A 24633-nucleotide genomic window follows, 5' to 3' on the forward strand; every position below is an offset into this window, starting at 1 on the left:
AAAATAATCAGCTCTGGTGGGAAATTTTAGCTAAAGAATTTTTATTTTTAGGCTTTGCCTTCAACATGTCTTTTCTGGCAAAGCAAATAAAATTTCGTCGGGCTGGAGGGCACAGGCCCTTACCCTTGGATATACAATGATTGCATTTCCAAATGTTAGGCTGATGCTGGATGGGGGTTGTTTCAGATTGAGGGAGCGGACTGTGGCATCTTGGTATGAATTCAGCAGGCCCACCCTCCCCTAACCTCCCTTGTGAAACCGAGGCCAGTAGTTAGAAGGAAGCACATGGATTCCATGTCAGAATATTTCAAAGTTAGAAATCAAGCTAACACTCCATTAAAAAGAAACGAGGGGCACCTGGGTGGCTCAGTGGGTTAAAGCCTCTGCCTTCGGCTCAGGTCATGATCTCAGGGTCCTGGGATCGAGCCCCACATCCAGCTCTCTGCTCAACAGGGAGCCTGCTTCCTCCTCTCTCTCTTTGCCTGCCTCTCTGCCTACTTGTGATCTCTGTCTATCAAATAAATAATAAAATCTTAAAAAAAAAAAAAAAAAGAGAAACGATTTAGTCTCTTCTCTTGATCGGTGTATCTTCATCTTTACCTGGAAGGCAAGGTTCAAATTTAGAATTCTTAAAATCCTTGGATTCCCTGTCAAATTGTGCTGTTTGGAGAGAGCTGCCCTCAGCTCCAGGCCTGCCCTCTGCAGCCCTTTCTTCCCACCTCCAGCTCCTGCAGCGGCAGAGGCCCGTCCTGTGAAAAGCTGGTATATAAAAGTTTGCATGCACAGCTGCCCGTTCTTGGGTCTAGAGGGGTATACGTCAGGGGCATGTTCTGTATTTAGGATGGTGGGCCTCAGGAAGGGGCAATCAGGAGATCTGGGGCCGGGGGCACTGGGCTGTATTCTAGAAGGAAGGTCTATTAGCTTGCTAAAACTGCTGTAACAAAGTGACATGAACTGGGTGATTTAAATAACAGAAATTTATTGTCTACAGTTCTGGAGGCTAGAAACCTGGGGTGAAGGTGTAAGTAGGATTGGTTGCTTCCAGGGCTGTGAGGGAGAAGCTTTTCCATGGACTCTACCAGCTTCTGGTGGTTTGCTGGAAACCTCTGGCCTTTCTTAGCCTGTAGATGCATCACCTCTGTCTCTGCCTCCAGCGTCACATGGCATTCTCCCTATGTTCAAATATCTCCTCTGCATAAATATCCCCTTTTTTATCTAACACTGGTCATATTGGACTAGGGCTCATCCTAATAGTTGGTTACTTGATTACATCTGCAAAGACCCTATTTCCAAATAAGATCACATTCTGAGGTCCCAGGGATAAGGACTTCAACATGAATTTTTGAGGATACTTTTCAACCTATAACAATGGGTAAGTATAGGCTCCCAGTAGGCATATTCCTTTGGCCTCATGGATTTTTCATTTCCTATATGGAAGGTTGTAGCTGGACAAGATCCGGAGTGGGATGGGGAGGGGCAGCCAGAGAGAGAAGCAGGCTCTCCGATGAGCAAGGAACCTGATGTGGGACTCCATCCCAGGACCTTGGGATCATGACCTGAGATGCAGGCAGACACTTTACTGACTGAGCCACCCAGGCATCCCTCAGTATAAATTCTTTATCACTAGTATCACTGTGGTCTTTGACATGGGAAGACCCAACAGTTTAAAAGGCAGTAGAAAGGACATGAACTTTAACTTCCTCCGGATTTCCCCAGTTGGCCAAATTAACGAAGGCTTTCCCTCTCTGAATAGTCCTTCCAGTCTAGTCTACCCTATCAGTTCATTCCTTCTTCACCCGTAATTCCCATGACAACTTCTCACCCAGGTCATGTAGTGGAGGAGGAGTTTCTGCTTCTTACAAGTAGAAGTATTGGTTTTTAGCAGGATACCAAGAGTGTCGCAAGTCTTCAATAAAAAATGGGTTGGTTCCCTAGGCCTCTGACTTTTGTTGATCACATTTTTAATGTATTAGCTTTGATTCTGGACAGTGTATTTCTAGTTTTAAGGGTAGTCAGGCCTTTGATGTTGTGTGTGTGAGTTATTTCTGAGCCCGCATTTTAAAAATAATCCATGGCGGGAAGGAGGGCTATTCAATTCTGTGACTAAAAACAATCTCCTGGGAGCCAAAGAAACACACAGATAATGTTTATTCTCCATGCTAAAAATAGGTGGGCTGGTATTTTTAGTCATTGCCCAAAATATGGTGTCTGGACTCAAATTCAGCTGTGGGTGCCTGTCTTTATGGGATCGAATGAGACTGGTAGTGTGGGGAGGAGCTGCTGGGGTCAGATGTTAGGAAAAAAAAATGTTTCTAGGAGAGAAGCTGGGCCTTGCTTACCAATTTAAGGTTTCCAGCTAATGAGGGTGTAGTTCAATTTCAAACATTTTTAGAGTTTAAAAAAAACAAAAACAAAAACAAAAACAAAGCAACCTCAAGGAATTATCCAGAGCATAAAGACCAGCAGTTGTTACATCTCAGGCTATAAAAATGAGCTACTTCTTCCCCTCAGATGAGGGCAAAAAGTGGTCTAGAATCACAACAAAATTAATTTGTTTGCTCGGGTATAAATTTAAAATGACTTACCTGATTTTTTTTCTTCCTTAATTCACCAGAGTTAATTCAGTCCCAATGGATTTTTTTTTAACCACCTTACTATAAAATCTGATTTAGTTTCATGCAGTTTTTACCCCCACTAATCCCCAGACTAAATGTATACTTTGAGAAAACACCAGAGCTGTAGCTTGTGTTGTTATCACATTCTTGTATGTATTTTTCTGGGACTGTAGGTGTGGGAGAAGGATGGGGGTACTTCAGGAGCATTTAAGTAGTTTAAGAAATCTTTCTAAATCAACATGGTGAATTCTTCTACCTTCTCTATAAGCTGAGTTCTCAGGGACCATTTCTCTACCTAGTTGCTGAATTACCACTAAGGCTGAGAATAGTTGTGGGGTTTCTAAAGGAGTGGAAAGAAACATGCTTAGTGAGAAAGTGCTGAGGGTTGGATGTGTCCAACTTAAAAAAGTAAAAGCAGAACTTGAGTTATTCCTGTGTTGTATGACAAAGCCATCTTCCTTGCCTCATCAGCCTAAGACCAGGAATGCAAAGACCAGGGAGCTGCCTCCAAATCGTAAGGCTGTGTGTGGGATTTAAACTAAACCCATCGCACAGCTGGAGCCTTTGGAAGATGTCTAATGTGACTCTGAAAACAGTAGAGTGAACAGCATTGATTTCACTCAGGGCATAAGAAATGTGTATGCGTGTCCTCATTGTGCTGGGCTGGGTGCGAGGGCATTGGGAGTACAGCAGGGGATGTATTAGGATGAAGTAATGTGTCTCCATGTCTTCTTTTGAACTCCTGGAAGGCTTGTGTTGTGACCACGAGTGAGTTTGATATCAGGCTATATTCCTTATATAGGAATTAGAAAGGAGTTCTTGGTTATGTAATCGTTTAACTCATCACATGTTAAAAGCTTCTAACACTGGGGGAAGGTTCTATGGCCAAAGGATCAAGGGACTGAAAAAAAAAAAAAAAAAGAGAAAGAAATGCCCTACATGGTATGATCTTTATGCCATGTCATTTGCCAAGCAGATGTGAGTTTTTAAGATGGTATCTTCTAGTTCCATCCTAAATTAATTCCCCAGTCTGTAGCGAACCATTTCAGATTTCTCATGATGGAAAGTATGGGCATTTTGAGGGAGAGTTGTTCTGTATTTTCCACACTCATTTTTTAAAAAAGTACACTCTTTATGTTATAACTCTTCTGAGATTAATGACTGTAACATCTCAATGCACAGTTCCTCTTCTTTTTATCTTCATGAAACTGTCTCAGAATCACCCACTAGAGTGTAAAGATGGAGATGCTGAAGGCAGATCACACAAATAGTGACAGAGGTGGGAACCGATGTATCGTGGCCATATTGCAAGCTTTTCCTCAGACCCTGACAAGATACTGTCTATAGACTGTTTTTCCATCTCTTGCAATTAAAATGCAGAGTTGACTTTTTTCTCTGCCTGGTATTCTCCACACAATCTTTCAGGCGGAGTTTGAGGATTTTTCTGGACTCCCAGGGCTTGCCTGGCTACCTTTCCTGACAGACCTGGACACAGCCCTGTGTGTGTCTGTCGCACTCAGCAGGGCAGCAAATGGCAGGGTCCTGCTGTGATTTCACAGTCCTGCCTTTCTTCTCGGGCATCCAGGCTGGGATATATATATACCATTACCACATCATTCACAGCTTGCTGTCAGCAAGCCAAGAATCACATCACCTTATCCCGCACTCACATTAGCACGAATCATTTAAATCAACATTTCTGTTAGGCTGCATTGGGGGATACTGTTGTTTGGGAAGTCGGGTGCATCTACGGGGCCAGCTGACAGTGGTGGGTTTTTCTTGCTCTTGGTGGGCTCAAATGCTTGTCTAAATACAGCCCCTTAACACTGCCTTGTTGTCTCGACCCGGCAAGCAACGATTCTGGCTCACTCCATCACAGCCTCTCGTGTCAACAAAGCCTTGTCTTTGCAGTTTTCCCGGTGCTAGCCTGAGGGGTGTGCGTCTCCGTCTGTGAGCGTGTTTGCTATGATAGTTTTCCTCCCTGATGGAAGAAAGGGAGAACAGAAATCAGCCGCAGAGTTCTTGGGAAATGGCCTGGGACTCATTCAGATTTCATTGTGAGGTTACATGCTCTTCTTCCTCTTCCAACCCCTTGAGGCCCTCTGTTGGTGTATCCTGGTGTATCACAGATCTTATTGACCTCTAACTTGGACAACCAACTAGAAGGCAATCCAAATCCAAATACTCTTCCAGTCTCCTTGGTGCCTTTAAGTAAGAAGAACAACAAGACACATTCCCTGAGCCTCTTTCCTCTCCTGGGCCATGGAGACAGGATGGAGAGGGGCATAAGCCCTTCAAGATGTCCCCTCTCCTGGTGATTAAATCCTTATGTTCTTTTAGAATTGGGATGTGACTGAAAAAAAATGCCAAGCTCAGTAACAGGCATGTTAGTAATGTATGTGTGAAACAAAGGATGAACAGTTTTGGGAAACTTACAGGGTAGAATAGGATAAACAGAGACTTCATGTTAGAAAAAACAGCTCTCTGAAATGCAAGTAGGATAAAGGATTGTCTGACGTTTGATTGACTCGCATACTATGCCTCCTACCTCAATATAGTTCACAATTATATCCCTGCGGAAATTCTTTTTTTTCCCCCCCTGCGGTAATTCTTTACATCACAGCCTTGCCATGGTCTCATGGTGGGCAGAGAGGGTTGATTATCTGATGCTTTGGTTTTGCACTTGGCCCTTTTACTTGTCTGGTCAATGGGATGGTGACTGCTATGAGGCCTGCCAAAGCTGTGAGGAGAACATCCCTATCTCCCCACCTCATAATTTCTTGGCCTCAGGAGGATGAGAAACACGGAGCCGACTGGAAGTTAGTCTGAGCCCAGCTGGAATCAGCTGCACCTGAAGGTGAATGAGCAAGAGATAAATGTGTATTGTTGTGGGCCTCTAAGATTTTGTCTTTGTGATGTAGCAACAGCTTACTTTTATGTAGGACTGCTACCATTAGTATCAGCTTTCCCTTCACAACAATCCTATGAGACTTTGTGGTTGGTTGTTACATAGTAATAGCTGAGTGTTACCCCCCACCCCCACCTCCACCATTGTTACTAACTTCCATTTCACAACAACCTCAGGAGGTTGCTTTTTAAAGAGAGAGGTTGCCAGTGATCCTGGAGCTCACCCATGGTCTTTGTTCTATTGAGGAGGAAACTGAGGCTCAGAGACTGACACTTGGCTTATGTAACATGATCTGAAAAGGCCCAACAGGAATCCTCTCATCGAACCACTAGTGTCGCCCGTCTACTCTCTAGCTTCAGGTGAAGATGGTAGATGTGTGTGACTCTAGATCTTGGTTGTGCAACCAATTATACAGCTATCTTCTGTTTACATGACACAGGGCCTACCTGTATTTGAAGCCATGTGGGAAGATAAAGATGTATGACTGAGCTGTTACAGTCAGTCACCTTGTCTTATGTACAAACAACCATATTTCCAGACCCTGGGCTACATCCAGCAGTAACCTTAGTGAAAAATTGGAACAGGGTGAAGTAGCCACAACCAAAGCACTCAAGGGAAAACTATGAAAGAAAAAGTGGAAGCAACCCAGGAGTCCATCAGTGGATGGATGAAAGGATAAACAAAATGTGGTACGTATACATACAGTGAAATATTATTCAATCTCAAAACCAAAGGAAATTCTGACACATGATACAACATGGATGTACCTTGAGGACATTGGGCTAAGTGAAACAGGCCAGTCATGAAAGATAGTGCACATATGCAGATTTATACACTGGAGAAAATATTAGGAGGAGACTCATTCTTACACTGTGGCTATGACTGCTGCTTTCCTCCCATGACTATCTTTCCCTTCTTGGATAGTGGAACCTCTTGAATTTTAGTGGGACACATGGATTACCAGAATGGATTACATTTCCTAGCTTCTCTTATACCTAAGTATAGTCATCTGGCCAAGACTTATCCACGGGAGTAGAGAAATCGTGAACTTTCCAGGATGGTTCTCTAGGTGGGTGGGATTTGTGCTTTATTTTACTGTCCCCCTGGAAAGAGTGCTTGGTGCGGGAAAAAAAAGAGCCATTTTTTACCACAAGATGGAAACCTGGTTTTGGATAAGACACCAACAAGACAGAAGAAATACTCTTTAACATTGTTAAACCACCTACAAAGGCTAGTCAGGATGGTTTTGTTGCTTTGTCGCTAACCTGTGTTCAGTGCCCGTGCAGCTCTATAAACTAAAATGTCCTTCCTGGCTTCTGTTCCCTGGAGAATTGCTACATACCTCAGATGCTTCCTCAGCCCAAGGTCCATCTTGAAAACCCCCCACCAACAATATTAGACTCTTATATAATTTTATATAGCTGTAGCATTAACCACATTTTATTGTTAGTGTAGACCCTCACCCCCTTCTTAAAAAAAAAAGACAGTGTATTACTCCACTTGTATGAGGTATCTAAACTAGTCACATTCATAGCAACAGAAAGAATGGTGGTTGCCAGGGGAACCAGAGAAAGGGAAAAGGAGGAATTGTTATTTCATGGGTATAGAGTTTCAGTTTTGCAAGATGAAAAAGTTCTGGTGGTTGGACAAAAATATGAATATGCGTAATAGTACTGAATTGCACACTTAGAAATGGTTAACATAGTAAATTTTGTGTTGTGTGGTTTCTTTGTTCTTGGTTTTTTTTTTTTGTTTTTTTTTTTTTTTTTTTTTTTTGCCACAGTTGCAAAATAAAAAGTAAAAAAAAAAAGTCACTGTTGGAGATTTTTGGAAGAAGACCCACTGGTCCCTTCCCGTGGCAGAGCTGGCCAGTTCTTAGTTACCTTTGGCGGTGTCTGTGTCTTTAATTTGATTTCAGTTTGTCCCTCACCACCCCCTCCTTTTCTTAAGCTTAAACTCTCCTACAAGTTGTTTGATGATCAGTAGCCCCAAGAAATACCAGGCATAAATTCCCTGTTAAAATCCATATGAAGCTGCATTATCTTTTCTTTTTCCTCTCCCCTCCCCCATTTCTGTATTTTGAAGTTTTGTTCACTGGCACTATGTGCATGTCATATACAAAATTAAAATTTCTTTTTATTTGTTGATTCTCTCTTCTAGTTCTGTTACTATATGATTTTCTGTATTGGCTTACAAAGCACTTAATTTTTTCCCCTACAGAATCCCTGCATTTAAGTAGGAAAACTCTGGCTTTATTTCCATTTATTCAACAAGTATGCATAGAAGGCCTACTTGTATATGCTGATAGATAGTAATCCTATTGATGATTGCAGAAGCACAAATGCCTATGGAATGTACAACGACAAAAACAAAAATAGATTAATCTGTGTTTGGTTTAGCTGTGGTTAGTGTTATCTGTATTTAAGACTGTTTCTTGAAATAGATTAAACAATTGTCTGGTGATTTTACTGTGATCTGAATATTTGACTAGAGTACAATACTCTATTCATGCCAGAGACACTTTACAAATCTTAGGGCAAAGGCAGCTATAGACAAAAATGGGCAGCGTCTATGCCAAGCTCTGTCCCCCTTTAGATTAAACACAAGTTATGGACATTTATACACATCAGGGGAAACTGTAACTCCCCCCATCCCACACACAAACACAGCTCTTCCCTACCATAGACACAGCTGCCAAGTAGTTCTGGGCTGATTCTGTCACCAAAAGGTGACCTTATCCCAGTTACTTCCTTGTTGCTTGCATGGGTGATATGAAAGAAGAAAGAAGATCTTCTTTCTCTGTATGTGAGTGTATGTATGTGTTTCTGTTCATGCTTTAATTTTTTTTTTAAAGATTTTATTTATTTATTTGACAGAAGAGATCACAAGTAGGTAGAGAGGCAGGCAGAGAGAGAGGAGGGGAAGCAGGCTCCCTGCTGAGCAGAGAGCCCGATGCGGGATTCCATCCCAGGACCCTGAGACCATGACCTGAGCTGAAGGCAGAGGCTTAACCCACTGAGCCACCCAGGCGCCCTACGTGCCCTAATTTTATTTCATGTCAGGCCACTCTTTTTAACTCCCTTTACTTTAAACACTTTATTTCAAACTGTGTGTGGTAAGACCTAGAGAGAATTTCACACAACACTATGTCTGCATGTCTGTCTGTCTCTGTCTTTCTTTCTGGATGCATTTAAGATAAGGATTCCAGGTGATTCTGATGCATGTGGTCTGAGGATCATTCTTAAAGAAAAGCATGTATTTTTGGTGTTGAACACACCTGGACTTTAGCTCTGCTTCTGCCACTTCATGGCTGAGTTATGCTGAAGAACTAAGCCTTGATACTCACATCCATAAAATGGGGTTAATGAGAATACCAGGTTGGTTTGTGTTTGTCCCTTAGCTCTGCCCTTGGATTTTGTAGCCATCTCTGGTAGATGGGATGTAGTGAGCAAAATGAGGGATTGGCTGAAGATAGGAGTGCAGATAGTTTAGCAGTCAGAAAGCAAATCTAGGGGGTAAGGCATGATGGCAGTTTTGTGGCTTGGTGGTGGCAGTCGCAGAAGTTGTCTTCTGATTACTGAAGTTTCTCAGGGAAGAGGAAGCAAAGTCAAACAGTGTAACTGGGGAGGGGGCATGGAAGTGTAAAGACAAAGGAGAAGATGCGAAGTAGGCATTACATTAATTTTCTAGCCCTGCTTTAATGAAGTATTGCAAGCCAGATGACTTGAACAATGGAAATTTATTGTCTCACAGTTCTGGAGGCTGGAAGTCCAAGATCAAGGTGTTGGGAGTCTTGGTTCCTTCTGAGGAAGGAGAAGTTGTCTTTTCTGTGCTTTTCTTCTAGCTTCTAATGGTTTATTGGCAATCTTGGGCTTGCAGAAGCAGCACCCTGATCTCTGTCTTGATTTACTCGTGTGCATAGCTGTCCTTGTGTCCAGATTTTCCCTTCCTATAAGGATACCGGTCATACTGGATTATAGCCCACCCCAGTGACCTCACTGTAAATTACCTCTGTAAAGACTCTGTTTCCAAATCATGTCACATTCTAGGTACTGTGAGTTAGAATTTCAAAGTATCTTTTGGGAGACACAGTGCAACCCATAAGAAGCATTCAGGAGAGAGAGTAGAAAAATGACCCATGTGTAACGTGATTGCAGACAATATCTAGACAAGAGTCCAGTTGACATCTGTGGTCATGAACTTAAAATGAGACCAACTATGGAAGTGTGCATTTTTTTTCAGCTATGTTCATCTGTACCAAAAACCCTTCAGATTCCATTAAAAACATTTTTTAAATTATTGGTCATTTTGTGTAGATACATTTGCAAATATCTACTATTTTGGTCACATTGCATTTAATTGGTTGGCTTTCATCTAACCACCATTTTTAACACTGATGATATAAGAAAGTGACTTAAGGGGTACCTGGGAGGCTCAGCCGTCTGAGTGTCTGCCTCTTGATTTTGACTCAGATCATGATCTCAGGGCTGTGGGATTGAGCCCTGTGTCGGGCTCCATTCAATGCCAAATCTGCTTGAGTTTCTCTCCCTGGCTCCTGCTCCCCACTCATGTTCTCTCTCTCTCTCTCTCTAAAGTAAATAAATAAAATCTATCAAATGAAAAAAAGAAAATGACTTAAAAATTAAGTATCTGGATTTTTTGTCCTGAAAACAGCAAATAATTTGTTGGTGTCTTTGTAGGTTGGGAGAAGGCAACACCTTGAGGATTTCATGCCTGGTTCTCACGCAGCAGCAAGACATTATGAAACTTGAGTCAAACAAACATAATGAAACTTGAGTCCAACAAACAATCAAACAAAATAATTATTTTTTTTAAATTTTTAAAAAAGATGTTATGTATTTGAGAGAGAGAGAGAGAGAGAGAATGAGCAGGGGGAGGGGCAGAGGTAGAGGAAGAAACAGACTCCCTGCTGAGCAGGGAGCCTGATGTGAGACTCAATCCCAGGACCCTGGGATCATGACCTGAGCCGAAGGCAGATGCTTAACCTACTGAGCCATCCAGGCACCCCAAACAAAATAATCTTTAATGGGAAATTTGCAACATGTACAAAAGTGGAGAGGATATTACAATGAACCTCTATATAACTATCATCTTCCTTAAACAATCATCAGCACATGGCTACTCTATTTTTTTCCCTGAGCTGTAACTGACACATAACATTGTATTAGTTTTAGGTGTACAGCATAATGTCTTGATATGTGTATATACTGTGAAATGATTGCTGCATTAAGTTTTGTGAACACCATCACCACACATATACAAATTTTTCTTCCCTGAGATGAGAACTTTTAAGATCTCTCTTAGCAACTTCCAAATTGCTATATAATATTGAACTCATGGTTGATCTTGTTTCATTTATGTACTTATCCATTCCTCACCGCCCATACTATTTTGAAGCAAACCCCAGACATCAAATTTTTCCATCTTTTGCTATTTCATTATCTCTAAGGGATTAAAAAAATCCACAATACCTAAAAATTAACAAAACTTTCTATCATTAAGTATTCAATATATAATATTCTTAAAATTTTTTATAGTTTTTAAAAACAAGATTTAAATAAGACCTTTGAAATTTGTGTATATATGCCATAAATTTCTTTTAATCTGTAACTCCCCCCCCCTTTTTTCCTGTAATATTTACTTGTAGAAAGAAACACATTGTCCTGTGGAGTTCCTGACTGTCTGGATTTTATTCATTGCATTCCAGGGTTTGGTTTAACAGGTTTCTATATCCTAGTATTTCCTGAAATTGGAAGTTACATCAGCAGGCTTAGTCAGCTCTAGGTCAGCATTTTTGCCAAGACATTTCATGCTAAGTGATGGCTCTTCCCTCAGGTGGCGCAAATATCTGGTGATCTCCTCTTTCATGATCTTGGTTGCTGTGACGCTCAATGACCAGATCCATTATTTTATCAAGGCTTGAAAAACAATGATATTGTATCCCTCATTCTTTACTTCTTAAGTGGAATAGTTCTATACCTGCTATTTGGTTATTTGCTGCTGTAATTCATGAAGAAAAAACAGGATAAGTGCCTGTTTCTTTTCCTTTATTTTTATTTGTCTTTTCCTTGGTTTAGCATCCTCTAATGATGCCAGATTTTCTGTAGGTATTTTAAAATATCACTTATTTAAACACTTGTATTTCAATCTGTTATAGTTATTATCTCTATTGGTACTCAAATTGTTCCATCTTTGGCCAGAGAACACCTCTTCGAGTTAGCTCCTCAGTGCCCTGGATATGGCTGATTGTGCTTTCTTGCTTTCTGCAATGTCCTGCTCACCCCTAATCAGGAAATCCTGAACCCTGAGGTTCAGGCATTACCTCTCTGAAAGAGCAGAGAATACATTGAGTTTCTTAGAGAAAAAACCTAAATGGAAACTTCAGGCTGAACCAATGCATGCTCCCATCTCCTCCCTTCATTATATTTGAACAAATTATATGCCCAAATAGATTTGAATCTATCAGAGAGGAATAATCAACAAAACATGGCTTTATGCCTACAGCATGGGCTCCATGCATAGACTACCAGTAAAAAAGAAGAGAGTTAACCAATAGCATGAATAATTCCTAGTTTAACGGTCCTTGCCTCCAAGATGTCTCCTCCCATTCTTCCTGCTGGCCACGTCAAACGAGTCTTCTTTGAATTTCCATGTCCTCCATGATATATCTTTTCCTAACTCATCACACTTCCAAATTTGGTTTACTTGGTCACTGCCTACCAGACTCTATAATGTTGGAAAGCTGGGGATGAGATTTACGTCTATACCCTTAGTAACTAATGGAGTACTTGGAGCATCAGGCACAGATAAAAAAGTCTGAACAGAAGAGTTAAAAATTCAACTGATGCCTGTTTAGACAATATTATCGGGTTAATAAAAACAAAACAAAACAAAACAAAACAATAAGACATGAATCTTTCATTCATTGACTGGATTCCCATTCCAAAACTTAATTGTTGAATTAAGAGCATTCTGTAGATCAAGACTGTCCTATAGAAATATAATGAAAGCCACACATGTAATTTAAAAGTTTCTAATAGCCACATTAAAGGAAGTAAAAAGAAGTAAAAAGAAATGAGTAAATTTAATCTCAACCATATATTTTATTTAAGTTAGTATGTCTCAAATATTATTTCAAAATGTAGTAGATATTAAAAATTATTTTACATTCTTTTTGTCACACTAAATTTTTGAAGTTAGTATAAATTTTCCATTTAGAATACATTTCGATTTGGGCCCTAAATTCATACCAGAAATATATGTTCTGCCCTTTAAGTTTATAAAAATTTAGGGTTGAAAAAGTTGATTCACACAAGTTTTTATGGCATACTTAAAAGTTTTCCAATAATTGGGTCAATTGTAAGTTTAAAAATTTTAATTTAAATAAAGTAAAATGAAATAAAGTTTAAAACTCAGTTTTTCAGTCATACTAGCCATAGTTTAAGGCTTAATTGCTATGTGTTGTGCTGAACAATGAATTCTAGATAATGCAGATTCCAAGTCATGAGGTATGTGGACAAAGATGGGTCCTTATCATAATGTTAATCAACCAGTTTTCTTCTCTGTTTAGTATTGAGAGAATTACATTAATCATGTTTCCCCATTAAACCTGTAGACATAGTCCCTGTTAAGAGGAAAAGTGCTCTCCGCCCCCCCCTCACAAAATGGGTCAAATTCTTGATTTTTCCTATGGGGCTGAATTTAGTCACTTTGCCTGCTATAAATGATGTACTTTTATATTTTTTTAAGCTGTCCTTTGGGGGCCTGAATGTTTTTTCAGCTTGCAGCTGCACTATTGATAGGTCAACAATTAGCCTAGTCTTTTGAGTTGCATAACAAATATACCAACTCCCAAGAAATGAATGGTGTCAGGACAAACATGCCAATTTAGATGGAATCTCCCTTAATGTGTCCTGTTCTGTATTTTTAGTAAAATAGGGCTATAAAATAATGTGACATTCTTTTTTTTTTTTTTTAAGATTTTATTTATTTATTTATTTTTTTGAGAGAGACACGGCAAGAGAGGAAATACAAGCAGGGGGAGTGGGAGAGGGAGAAGCAGGCTTCCTGCTATGCAGGGAACCCAATGCAGGGCTCAATCCCAGGACTCTGGGATCGTGACCTGAGCAGAAGACAGCCGCTTAATGACTGAGCCACCCAGGAGCCCCTAATATGATACTATTAAATATCATACTTTTCAAAAAAATTTTCAAAGAGAAGAATAAAGGGATTGGAATTCTTCTCTTTCATATCAACATCCATTGAGGAAAGGTCCAAACTTGGAAACTAGAAAGGTCTTAGAACTGACCTCTGTGAGTATAACTGAATTTAAACATCAATCAAACTCTACCACTTTCCATAATTCCAGATGTCCATGAGTAGGACAAAACAAGGAAGTCACAGTCAATTTAAAATAAAAAGGCCAATATATGAAAAGCTCACAAGCTAACTCTATATTCAGTGGTGGAAAACTGAAAGCTTTTCCTCTAAGATGGTGTCTCTTACTTGCCTAATAAGGATGTCCACTCTTGCCACTTTTATTCAACATAGTACTGGAAGTATTAGCCAGAGTAATTAGGAAAGAAAAAGAAATAAACGCATCTGAATTGGAAAAGAAGAAATAAAATTATCTCTGTTCACAGATAATATGATCTTCTATGTAGAAAACCTTGAAGATTCCAAGAAAAAAAACTGTTACAACTAATAAATTCAGCAAAGTTGCAGGATACAAAATCAACATACAAAAATCAGTTACATTTTTTTCTTAAGATTGTATTTCTTTTATTTGAGAGAGTGAACATGGGAGAGCTTGAGAGAGCACGAGAGAGTGGCAGAAGGGGAGGGAGAAGCAGGCTCCCTGTTTGAGCAGGGAGCCCAGAGTAGAGCTTGATCCCAAGACCCTGGGATCCTGACCTGAGCTGAAGACCGACACTTAACTGACTGAGCCACCCAGATGTCCCATCAAAAACCAGTTGGATTTTTAGAACAACTAACAATTAGTCATCTGAAAAGGAAATTAAGAAAACAATCTGATTTACGATAGCAAGAAAAACAGTAAAATATGGTGAAATTTGCTGAACCAAGAAGGTGAAAGACTATACAGCCTTTCTCTCTGGAGGAAGACTGTATATCAGTATACAGTAAAAACTATAAAACAGTGCTTCAACAAACTAAAGAAGACACAAATAAATGAAAAGACATTTCAGTTCATGGGTTGGAAAACTTAATGTTGTTAAAATGTCCATGCTACTACCCACAGTGATCTACAGATTTAAGGTAATCCCTATCAAAATCCCCATGACATTTTAAAAAAAGAAATAGAAAAAAAATCCTTAAAATTCATATGGAATTGCAAAGGTCTCTGCATAACCAAAACAATCTTGAGAAAGAACAAAAATGCTGGTTGCTCCACACTTCCTGATTTCAAAATACATTACAAAGGCATAGTAATCAAAACAGAATGGCATGGAGACAAAGGTCCATCCAGCTTCAAAGGAAGGTACAGACTCTTCACCTTTTGATGGAAGTTAAAACCCCCTCATTCTATAGGCAAAGGATAGGACAGATTTTCAAGATGCAAAGTTCGGTTTGCTCCCCCACACTGCTCATATTTTGAGGCAGGTAAGGTGGAGAGATTTGTGAGGAGAGAAGACCCCTGATTTCTCACTCTAATATGCCTACAAGAGAAAAGTTAATTTCTCCAATGAAGTTATCCTGCCACTTTGACTATAAGTGAATTTGAGCTATCTCTTGGTGGAAGTGTAGCCATATGATTAAAGGTAAATTTTGTTTCAGTTACCTATTGCAATGTAACAACCTACACCAAACCTTTGTGGGTCAGAAATTGGGGTGGGGTCAGTAGAGTAATTCTTCTGCTCAGTGTGCTGCTGAGTAGAATCACAGTGTGAAATTCAGCTGGTGTCTGGGTTTGTCTGGAAGGTCCAAGATGGCATCACTCACATGTCTGTGCCTTGGCAGAGAGGTCTGGAAATCTGGGCTTGGCTGTGTCCCTCTCTCTTTCCACAGGGTCTCAGGGCCTTGCATTGGGGAATCTTTCCAGTAGATCTTGTGAAGATATGGCAGCTCATCCCTTCCACAGTCTATTGGCTAAAGCAGTCACAGGGCGTGTGTGGATTCCAGGGGATGGAGTAACAGACTCTACCTCTGGATGGGGAAAGGGCAAGGTCACATTTCTGAAGAGGATGTGGGATGGGAGATACTGTTGCAGGCATTTTTGGAAAATAAAATCTACCATTATAGGCAACAGAAAGGTCATGAAGCAGAAAGGAAGAAAAACTGTGACTTTTTTTTTTTTAAAGATTTTATTATTTATTTTACAGAGAGTGACATAGTGAGATAGGGAGAACAAGCAGGGGGATTGGGAGAGGGAGAAGCAGGCTTCCGACTCAGCGGGGAGCCCGATGTGGGGCACCATCCCAGGACCCTGAGATGATGACGTGAGCTGAAGGCAGATGTCTAATGAGGGAGCCACCCAGGCACCCCAAAAAACCGTGACTTAAATCCTGAAATCATTGACTCTAGACAAAGGACCATTAATTGTCTCAAAGTGCTGCGGTGATTTGCTAATTTAAATAAAGAAGAGCTGCTTAGATCCTTATTTTTAGTCTGATCTTAATGTGTACCTTTGGCGTATTTGTTGATTGGCATCTGTTTTGTTCCAAAAACTCACTTTGTTTTAGGGCTGTAAGGTACAAAGTTTGACTCAGTCATGTAACTAAAATTTTGTTCATTTTGACAGGAAGGGTTTCGTCCACCCACCCATCCATTCATCCCTTCACTCACTGCTTCAGTATGAATTTAGCATCTACTCTGCCCGAGACACTGTTTTAGGTGGTAGAGTTACAGTGTTGAGCAGCACAAAGTCCCTTGGCTTATGAAGTTTACATCCTCCATATTTCTCACTTGGAAAGTAGCTCAGAACAAGGCAAAGGGACAGTTATGACTAATGAGAATTGGGAATAGAAAAAGAATGTCTGCAGGACTCTAATAGTATGAGAAGAAATGTTTCCCTCTTAACCAGCACATAAACACATTGGGGGAAACCCATTTCTTTTGTACATGTGGGGAAAATAAAATCTGTTGGTGAATGTTGAGGAACTCTTCTGGAAGTCTGGAGTGACTTTAAATTTGCCAGGAGGCTGTCAAGGAAATTAACTGTTGTGTTCCTTGGGTCAGAAAAGAAAACTCAGATCAGGAAGTTCCAAGAAGCGATTATTATCAGTTGAGGTGACCTTAGATACTGTTCATTTTCCTGGCGGTTGGGAGGCTGTGAAATAGGGAATGCTTCTGAGTTTATGCTATACTAATTCTAGAAACTTCAGAAAAATATCAAAGAGGGGATAAAGATGGTTCATAATTTCACTATCCAAAGATAAGCTCCACAAAGACTTTGAGATATTTTCTCAGTTTCTTTCTAAATAGCCATCCCCAAAGCGAAAACCATGTGTCAAAGAAAATTGAGATGACACCTATAAATAATTCTGGCTTTTTCATTTAACACCATAAAAATGTGCTTCTCCCGGGGCACCTGGGTGGCTCAGTGGGTTAAAGCCTCTGCCTTGGGCTCAGTTCATGATCCCATGGTCCTGGGATCAAGCCCTGCATTGGGCTCTCTGCTCAGCGGGGATCCTGCTTCCCCCTCTCTCCCTGCCTGCCTCTCTGCCTACTTGTGATTTCTGTCTGTCAAACAAATAAATAAAATCTTTAAAAAAAATGTGCTTCTCCCTGTCTTACTAAATATCTTTGGGGTGGAGAGTGTCTAATGGCTGTGTAAGATTACATTGTATGACTATATCAATCCCTCTTTGGGGATTGTTTCTTTTGTTATTAATACCATTGTAACAAACATCTGTGTGCATTGTTGCTTGTGTATATCTTTGATTTTTTTCCCTGAGGATAACTCATAAGAGTGGAATTTCTTCGTCAAAAATACAAACCTTTTTTTTTCTTTTAAGGTGACACCCTGCCCCCCCCCATCTTCTGCAGGGACATAAAAAAGGGGAATTTGAATTTCCAGTAAATAGTACTAAATGGCATCTGATGGTCAGGTCAGTAAAAAGGCCACGTTTTGTTACCAGAGGTAATATTATTACTAGCTGCCCTACACAATTTCTTAATGAGCAGAAATCTCATCATAGCATCATCATAGCATTCTTCTGTTTGAGACCCGTTCGGGAACAAAATTCTCCACCAGTCAAACCAGAGTGGCTTTTTTTTTTTTTTTTTTTTTTAATGATTTTCTTTTTAGTTCCCAAGTCAAAGCGAGACAAGCAGACCCATCAATGGGAGGTTGCGTCCGTCACTTACAGCTACTCCTGATAAAAGAGGAGCAGTTCCAAGTGCCTTCTTGCTGGCAGCTGCTTCCTTGCCAGCCCTCATTCCTTTGCCTGTATCATCTTGAGTTCCTCCTTTCGTCCGAAGTGCAGAGCCAAGAGGGCGTCTGTTCTCAAGCCTGGGGACCCACTCACCTTATCACTCCGGCATTGCATCCCAGGAAGAGAAGGCCTTTTCGGTTTCCTTCCCCCATCCCCCACCCTTTTAGCAGTTTATAACGAGTTGCTCTCTTGTATACAGAAAAAGCAGGCCCTCCACAGGCTCTGACTGTGCTGTTTGGAACTGTTTACGACTTATTTTGGATTCTTCAGGCAGGGCCATAAATATACAGTTAATCTGCCTGATAGCGACAACAGCCACCTTGGCCCCCTGAGACTAACCACATGTGGAAACACAGAGACCCCATCTTTCCTGCACCAGCCAGCTGTCCACAAGGCAGGCCTTCTGTGGCTTGGATCCAGGAGGAAGGCTGTAGCTGCACCCTCTGGCCATTTCCTTTCCCTGCACAGTCTTCCGAACACCCGGAGCCATCCTTGCTCCTTCCTGGCCCTTGGAAAAGTTCTGTCAGTGGCTTAAGCCATCGGTTGTCTCTTTTAACTTTAGTTTGGAATGTAATCCCCATCGCTGTGACTTGGAAAGCCCGGGAAAGCCTTATTGTGTCTCATTTGGTCATTTAGGGCTGCACAGTCTAATAATAAAGTAGCCACTAGCCCCATGGCTGTGGGAACTTAAATGAATTAAAATGCACTAAAGTAAAAAAATTCAGTGTCTCACTGACACTGACCGCCATGTGGCTTGTGGTTGCTTCACGGATGATGCCAACATAGAATATTATTGTCCTCGAGTTACTCTCTTTTATTTGGTAGAGCTGACTTACTCCATTCCCACTGGGTAAGGCAGAGGTAGGTTGAGTAACTCTCGCGAGATCATACAACTGGATTTTGAGCCTCTTCTGCCTTCCTCCCAGCCAGCCAGCCCTCTGCCACTGTGCGAAGTCTCATGTCTGGGTTGTTCCTCCCCTCCTCACCTCTAGGACAGTTTGGGTGTTTCTGAAACTCTGTAGCTCTCTGGAGTGAAAGCATAAGGCTGCAAGTCTCTTCTGATGTAAGGTCAGGTGCCTTGGCTGTGCACTCACAGATCCACCTAGAGGAAGACTTACCTTCTAGAAATTGCTAGAACTTCAGTTTTCTGGCCCTTTGAGTGGGTGAAAGCTGGGGTTCATTGAGTATCATCTTGATGGGAGGGAGTTGCAGAAAGTTCTGAGTTTTGCCGACTTAAGGCGAAATTGTGGCTTGGAGACACAAAATGTGGCTTGGGTCCTGTTCCAGCCACTCTAGATACTCTCAGGTGTTAGAGAAATGCTTTGGGTGGGTGGTCCCACAGAGGCAGATCCCAAGACAGTCCTATAGAGGATTTTGTATTACGTGCCCAGGACCTTTGCTTAAGACCAGCCACTCTCTCACCCCTGGTCCTTGTCCCTGCTGCCCCACCTCCTGCTTCCTCCCTTTCAGACGCCTGTGGGCATCGAAGTTTTCTCTTCATACTGGATATGAGCCAGCACCCTGGCACTTTGTGAGTTGAGTGTCAGGACAAGGTGCGACTTGATTCTCCTAGAAATCTCCCTTGTTCTAGAGATAGCCCCTGGGGCCAGGGAGCTCTGAAGGGCCAAAGTTCAATTTTCCCTCCTCTCATCTCACTCAAATCTCAGAAGGTGCAAGTTCCACATTTCACAGTGGTGACAGATCAGAGAAGGGCCAGACCTGACAACACAGCTGCTGCTGGAGGGGCTGAGAGGTGGGCTGATGGGGTGAGGCCTGCACAGCCTGTGGCAGGCCGATGGCAGGGTCTGGCCTCTTGGAGGAAACACCCATTCCCGCTTTCTCAAGCAAGGAAGCTTGCCCCTAAAGCCTTGATTGATGGAAAAGTCTTTGTAGACATGTCTTTGTTTGTGTGCACAAGTAATTTTTTTGGAAGATTTTATTTATTTATTTGACAGAGAGAGTGCAAGCAGGGGGAGCAGGAGGAGGGGAAGTGGGCTCCCCACTCAGCAGGGAGCCTGGTGTGGGGCTCAATCCCAGGACCTGAGCCGAAGGCAGACACTCAACGAACTGAGCCACTCAGGTGCCCCAATGAGTAACTCTTTAACCAAATTTCGAGTTACTAGAGAGTAAGAGGGTGCACCTTATTATTTAATATTAGTATTTATGATAGTACTGGGTTATGCCTTTACTTTATGGTCATGACTTAGGAGAAAAAAAAGACTTCAGAGGGAGACCACGGCAAGATGGTTGCCATAGTTTGCTAAATAAAAAATGAACATATCAAGTAGTTTTTATTATTCCAGCCACTTTGAGGGAATAGTTATGTCTCTATAGCTCCTGCCTTCTTGCCTGCCTTCCTTTTCATCTAACTGGCTCTCTCTTTTATTCCTTACAAAAAAGAAACCAGGATATTAGCCACAAAATATTTACTTTTGGTTATCTCTGGCTGTTAGGATTGAGCTTCGGTCAAAAAACAAGACCAGGGAACTTCAGCAGCTCACAGACTTGAGGAAAGGCCCAGCACCACAGCATGGGAAGGTCACTACCTAAGGGAACTTCCAGACATGAAGAGTGAGAAAAAAAGGAGAGCTCTGGTGCTGGAGTGTTTCTGCTCCAAGTATTTTTCAAGCCTTTCCCTCAGGAGTCAAAATCCTTGAAGAGGAGAATATGATTGGCCTAGGTTGGGTCACATGACCCTTCTTAGCTGGAGAAGGGTGGGACCATTTGCTAAGAAACCAGTGCTCTTAGCCAAGAAAGGGGAGAGAGGTGGTGGGAGAGCAAAAACAGCCAATGACTGTTAGGGATCATGGATACTTTCCTTTTTATTCATCTGTGCTTTCTGATTTTTTTTCAGAAAGCATTAAAATTATTTTTATAGATTTATGTATATTATATATATTTATCAATTTTATACTCTTTTAAAAAATTTGTTATTTTGATAGTAAAAAAAAAAAGATATGGCAGAACACCAACTCTGTAAGAGAGAGCAGATGCAGTAGAAGAAATTCAGAGATGAACATTTGGGGAGGTGAAGGGATTGGAAACCATGCACAAGGGACTTGTGGGAGGAGCCTGGGATGTTTCAATCAGGCATCAGGGAAACTCTGATGCACAGGAGATCTTCTTCCACCACTTTGGGGAATAGCATCTGGATTTGGTAGGGGTGTTCTGCAAGGCTCCGGGGGTGCTTCTGAAGGTTGTTGCTGCCCAGAGATGGGAGCAGTGGCCTCAAGAGCTCACGAATGACCTCACCAGGGGTATCCGTGGACAAGCTCAATGACTCATGCTGCAGCTGGTTTAATTGGGTGAGAGGATTCTGACCTCCCTTCCAACTCTGATTCGTGGGGTTCCATGACTCACCGTCAGTGTGCTTATATTTGTGGGGGAAGCAGGGGGCCAATTTGTTAAGAGTTGAACAAAACCCATAGATACCTGGGAAGAAGTATAAGAAGAATATAGTTTTCATAATTTTACATATTCAAGCATATGTCCTAGACTATTTTAAAGATTTTTATCTTTCAGGACCCTTCTCTCTGCTCCATCTTTGGTCCACAGTGTCTCCTTCCCTTTATCTCTCGGCCCCCTGCTGCACTGGTGGAAAGAAGCAGCAGAGACAAATCGAACATCTTTTAAAGTGACAACATGGAGACAAAATACGATTTTGTTGAATATAACTAGATAACATGTAGAAAAGGTGAACTTAGAGAATTGCTCACTTGGTGATTTGATAATCAGGGAATTTGCTTGTGGTGAACTGACCCTCAGTTTTGGGGTTTTTTTCCACAGCTACTGGGATTGGAGCAGAACTTTCGTGATTTTTTCAAGCTCAGAGAGCTGGTCTACACTGGCTTATCTGGGGACGTACCAGCCTTCAGAGTCATTTTTGATTGTCTCACTCCTAGAGGAGTCGGGAACTTTTCTGGACACAGCAGACTTTAAGGTGTCATGGGTGTTCTGGATGGTTCTGAGGGGTCTCTCACTGCTCATCCAATTTGGAGCTGCCCACCCTGGAAGGATTTTGGGAGTCAGCTGTATCCTAGACAGGAGGACTCCTGAATCAGTCATAGTTATTCCGAACCATTCATGGGGCTCATGTGTGGGTGTTGTGTGGACCCTCTCAGATCCACTCACATGGATAAAACACTTATTCCTATAGCTGCTAAAAGGGCTGCCTTGAGGTAGCCATCAGTGGCCAGAACCCTTTCTGAGCCTTGGTTGAAAAGTGCTGCTTTTGTCCAAGGCCACACCCCTTCCCAGGTGACCCACATCCAAAGACTGAAATGGAGGTAGAAAGGCCCTATCCCTTTGCTCCAACTTGACAACTTCAAGTCTCAGCTCAGGTGCCTTGTGGTCCCTGTAGAACATCCTGGTGGCTCTTAGATTCTTCATGCTTTATCATCTGCCTTTCCCAGAATATACTGTAGTAAATTATTAGACCTCAATGTACACATAATACATGATGTTCTTTTAAAGTGTGTATATGTTTCTCAAGGCTAAGAGCTATGTCCAATATTTTTTTGTCTGTGTCCAAGTGGTTTGCACATAGTAAGTACTCAAAAATAGGAGTCAGTCATTTTACTATTATTACTACTGATCTTTGCTAGCATTTTTTTTAATGGCTTACTATAGACCACTAACAGAACAAAGAGCTTTATGTACAGTATTTCAGTTAGTCCCATGTGTATTCATAAGGTATATGGCATTATTATAGTTTTAGGGATTAAAAAAAACCCCAAGGTCTAGACTAGTATAGTAACATGACCAACATCATTAATGGTGACTGATGGCTTTGGTGTCATTATCATATCTTCCTTATGTACAATATACTTAGTTTTTTAGAGCTCTCCAGTCTTTATTGTTTTGTTTTTCTTACACTGATGTGAGTAAACCATTTTACAGATAAGGCAATAAATTTTTATACCATCTAAGTCCCAGAAAGTCATGTAAGGTTTGGTGAAAGTCACAGCAGGGTGTGGCATCAAAGATCCTGATGTATATTGAATCTGGTGGCCTTTCCAATAATTGTGTTGATAGTGAAGTCCTGGTGTGAGCTCAGGTCCCAGCCTACCCTCTGTTGACTTGTACTTGATATGCACTGAGGAGTTCTCATAGCTCCAGAAATGTTTGTAGGCTTCCAAACATCTGGATAATTTTTATAGTTTCTAGGAAAGCCCCAGACGATGCCACAGTCTATTGGTGCATCACTTAATACAATGTAGAGTTAGGCAAAAAGGTTCATGGGAGAGAAATTAAATAATTCTGAAAAAATAAGTGATTTTTTGGGTTATGACCAAGAAAAGACTTTAAAGACCTTCTATTACAGCAACTGGAGATGTGTTTAGTCAAAATTTAACAAAAATCTTCATACTTTGGCTCTGCTAATGTAGGACAAGGACCACAAATCTGTCACCAGAAACTACCATACATTTTTCACAAACCAACAAAAATATGCCCACTTACCAAAAAAAAAAAAAAAAAAAAAGTGTGATCGTAATGTGTCTAGAATTTCACATTAATACTCCCCTGAAGATTTACAGTAATTGTGTCTGATTTCTTAGCAGTTCTTCTAGAGGCTACATCACTACCTCCAAGCATATTTACTGTTTAAAAATAAACAGTGTAGACAGGAAACTGATGTGGGATAAACATGATCCTTATGTTTTAGTCCTCCATTTCAGAAGAATCAGTATCTTAATATGACTTTACGCTGCACACTGTCTGTTCAGTTTGATTATTCTTTTCTCCGCTTCTTGAGGCAGAATCGAAATAGGATGAACAGAAAATGTGTATTAAGTACCAGACTTTTGAACTCAATCAGTGACTGGCTGGCCTACCTTGATAAACAAGGTACATTTTTTTGTCATCAAGAGTGTGGGTGATACAGATGAGCTTATCTTCACATTAGGGAAGTATACACAACATAAGAAAAAGCCAGATTTTAGCAGCTGCTTGATTTTACTTTGAGTTCTGGTCAACCAAGAGCATCTGGGACTTTCCTCCATTTCTGGATAGGGTAGGAGGTGTCCACGTCACAGAAAGATACATCAACTCACAAGGTCTTTCAAGGTTACATTGTCCTCTCACCCCCTAAGTAGGCATTCCTCAGTCATGGAGGATACCGATGTTTATGAGAGGTCCGGATGTCACATAAGTATGAGAGCGTCCTTAGCTTTTATTGTTCCATTTCTTTCTTCCCTCTATCTCATCCTCCATCCATGTACTTCTTTCTTTTCTTGGTGTATCAGATTCTCTGTGTTTGGGAGACAAAATGATTTAAAGGCCATTGTAATCTTTGAGAAGTTCAGATTCTGCAGGGAGATGGATAGATCATCTCTCAGGGTTTAACCAGGAAACATCTTAAGTATTTAAAACAGAGGCACGTTAGTGATACATGGAATAATAATTGCAGGGAGTTGTAGGCACAGGTTATGGAACAGCTGAGAAGCCAAACAGGGGTTCATGAAGACACCAGAGATTAGTAACAGCAAGAAGCCCTCACCATCACTTGGCAGGATGGAGAGAGAGAGAGAAAGGGTGGGGAATTGGCTTTTGAGGGACCAATTCTTAGAAGCCGGGACCTGAGATAAGTCTCTTCAGTGGAAGGAGGAATCACTGCAGATTCTTTTTTTTTTTTTTTAAGGATTTCATTTATTTCTTTGAGAAAGAGAGATAGCAAGAACGAGTATGAGTGAGG

Source organism: Lontra canadensis, unplaced genomic scaffold (genome assembly GCF_010015895.1).
Source record: "Lontra canadensis isolate GAN:19392208 unplaced genomic scaffold, GSC_riverotter_1.0 scaffold16, whole genome shotgun sequence".
NCBI lineage: Eukaryota > Metazoa > Chordata > Mammalia > Carnivora > Mustelidae > Lontra > Lontra canadensis.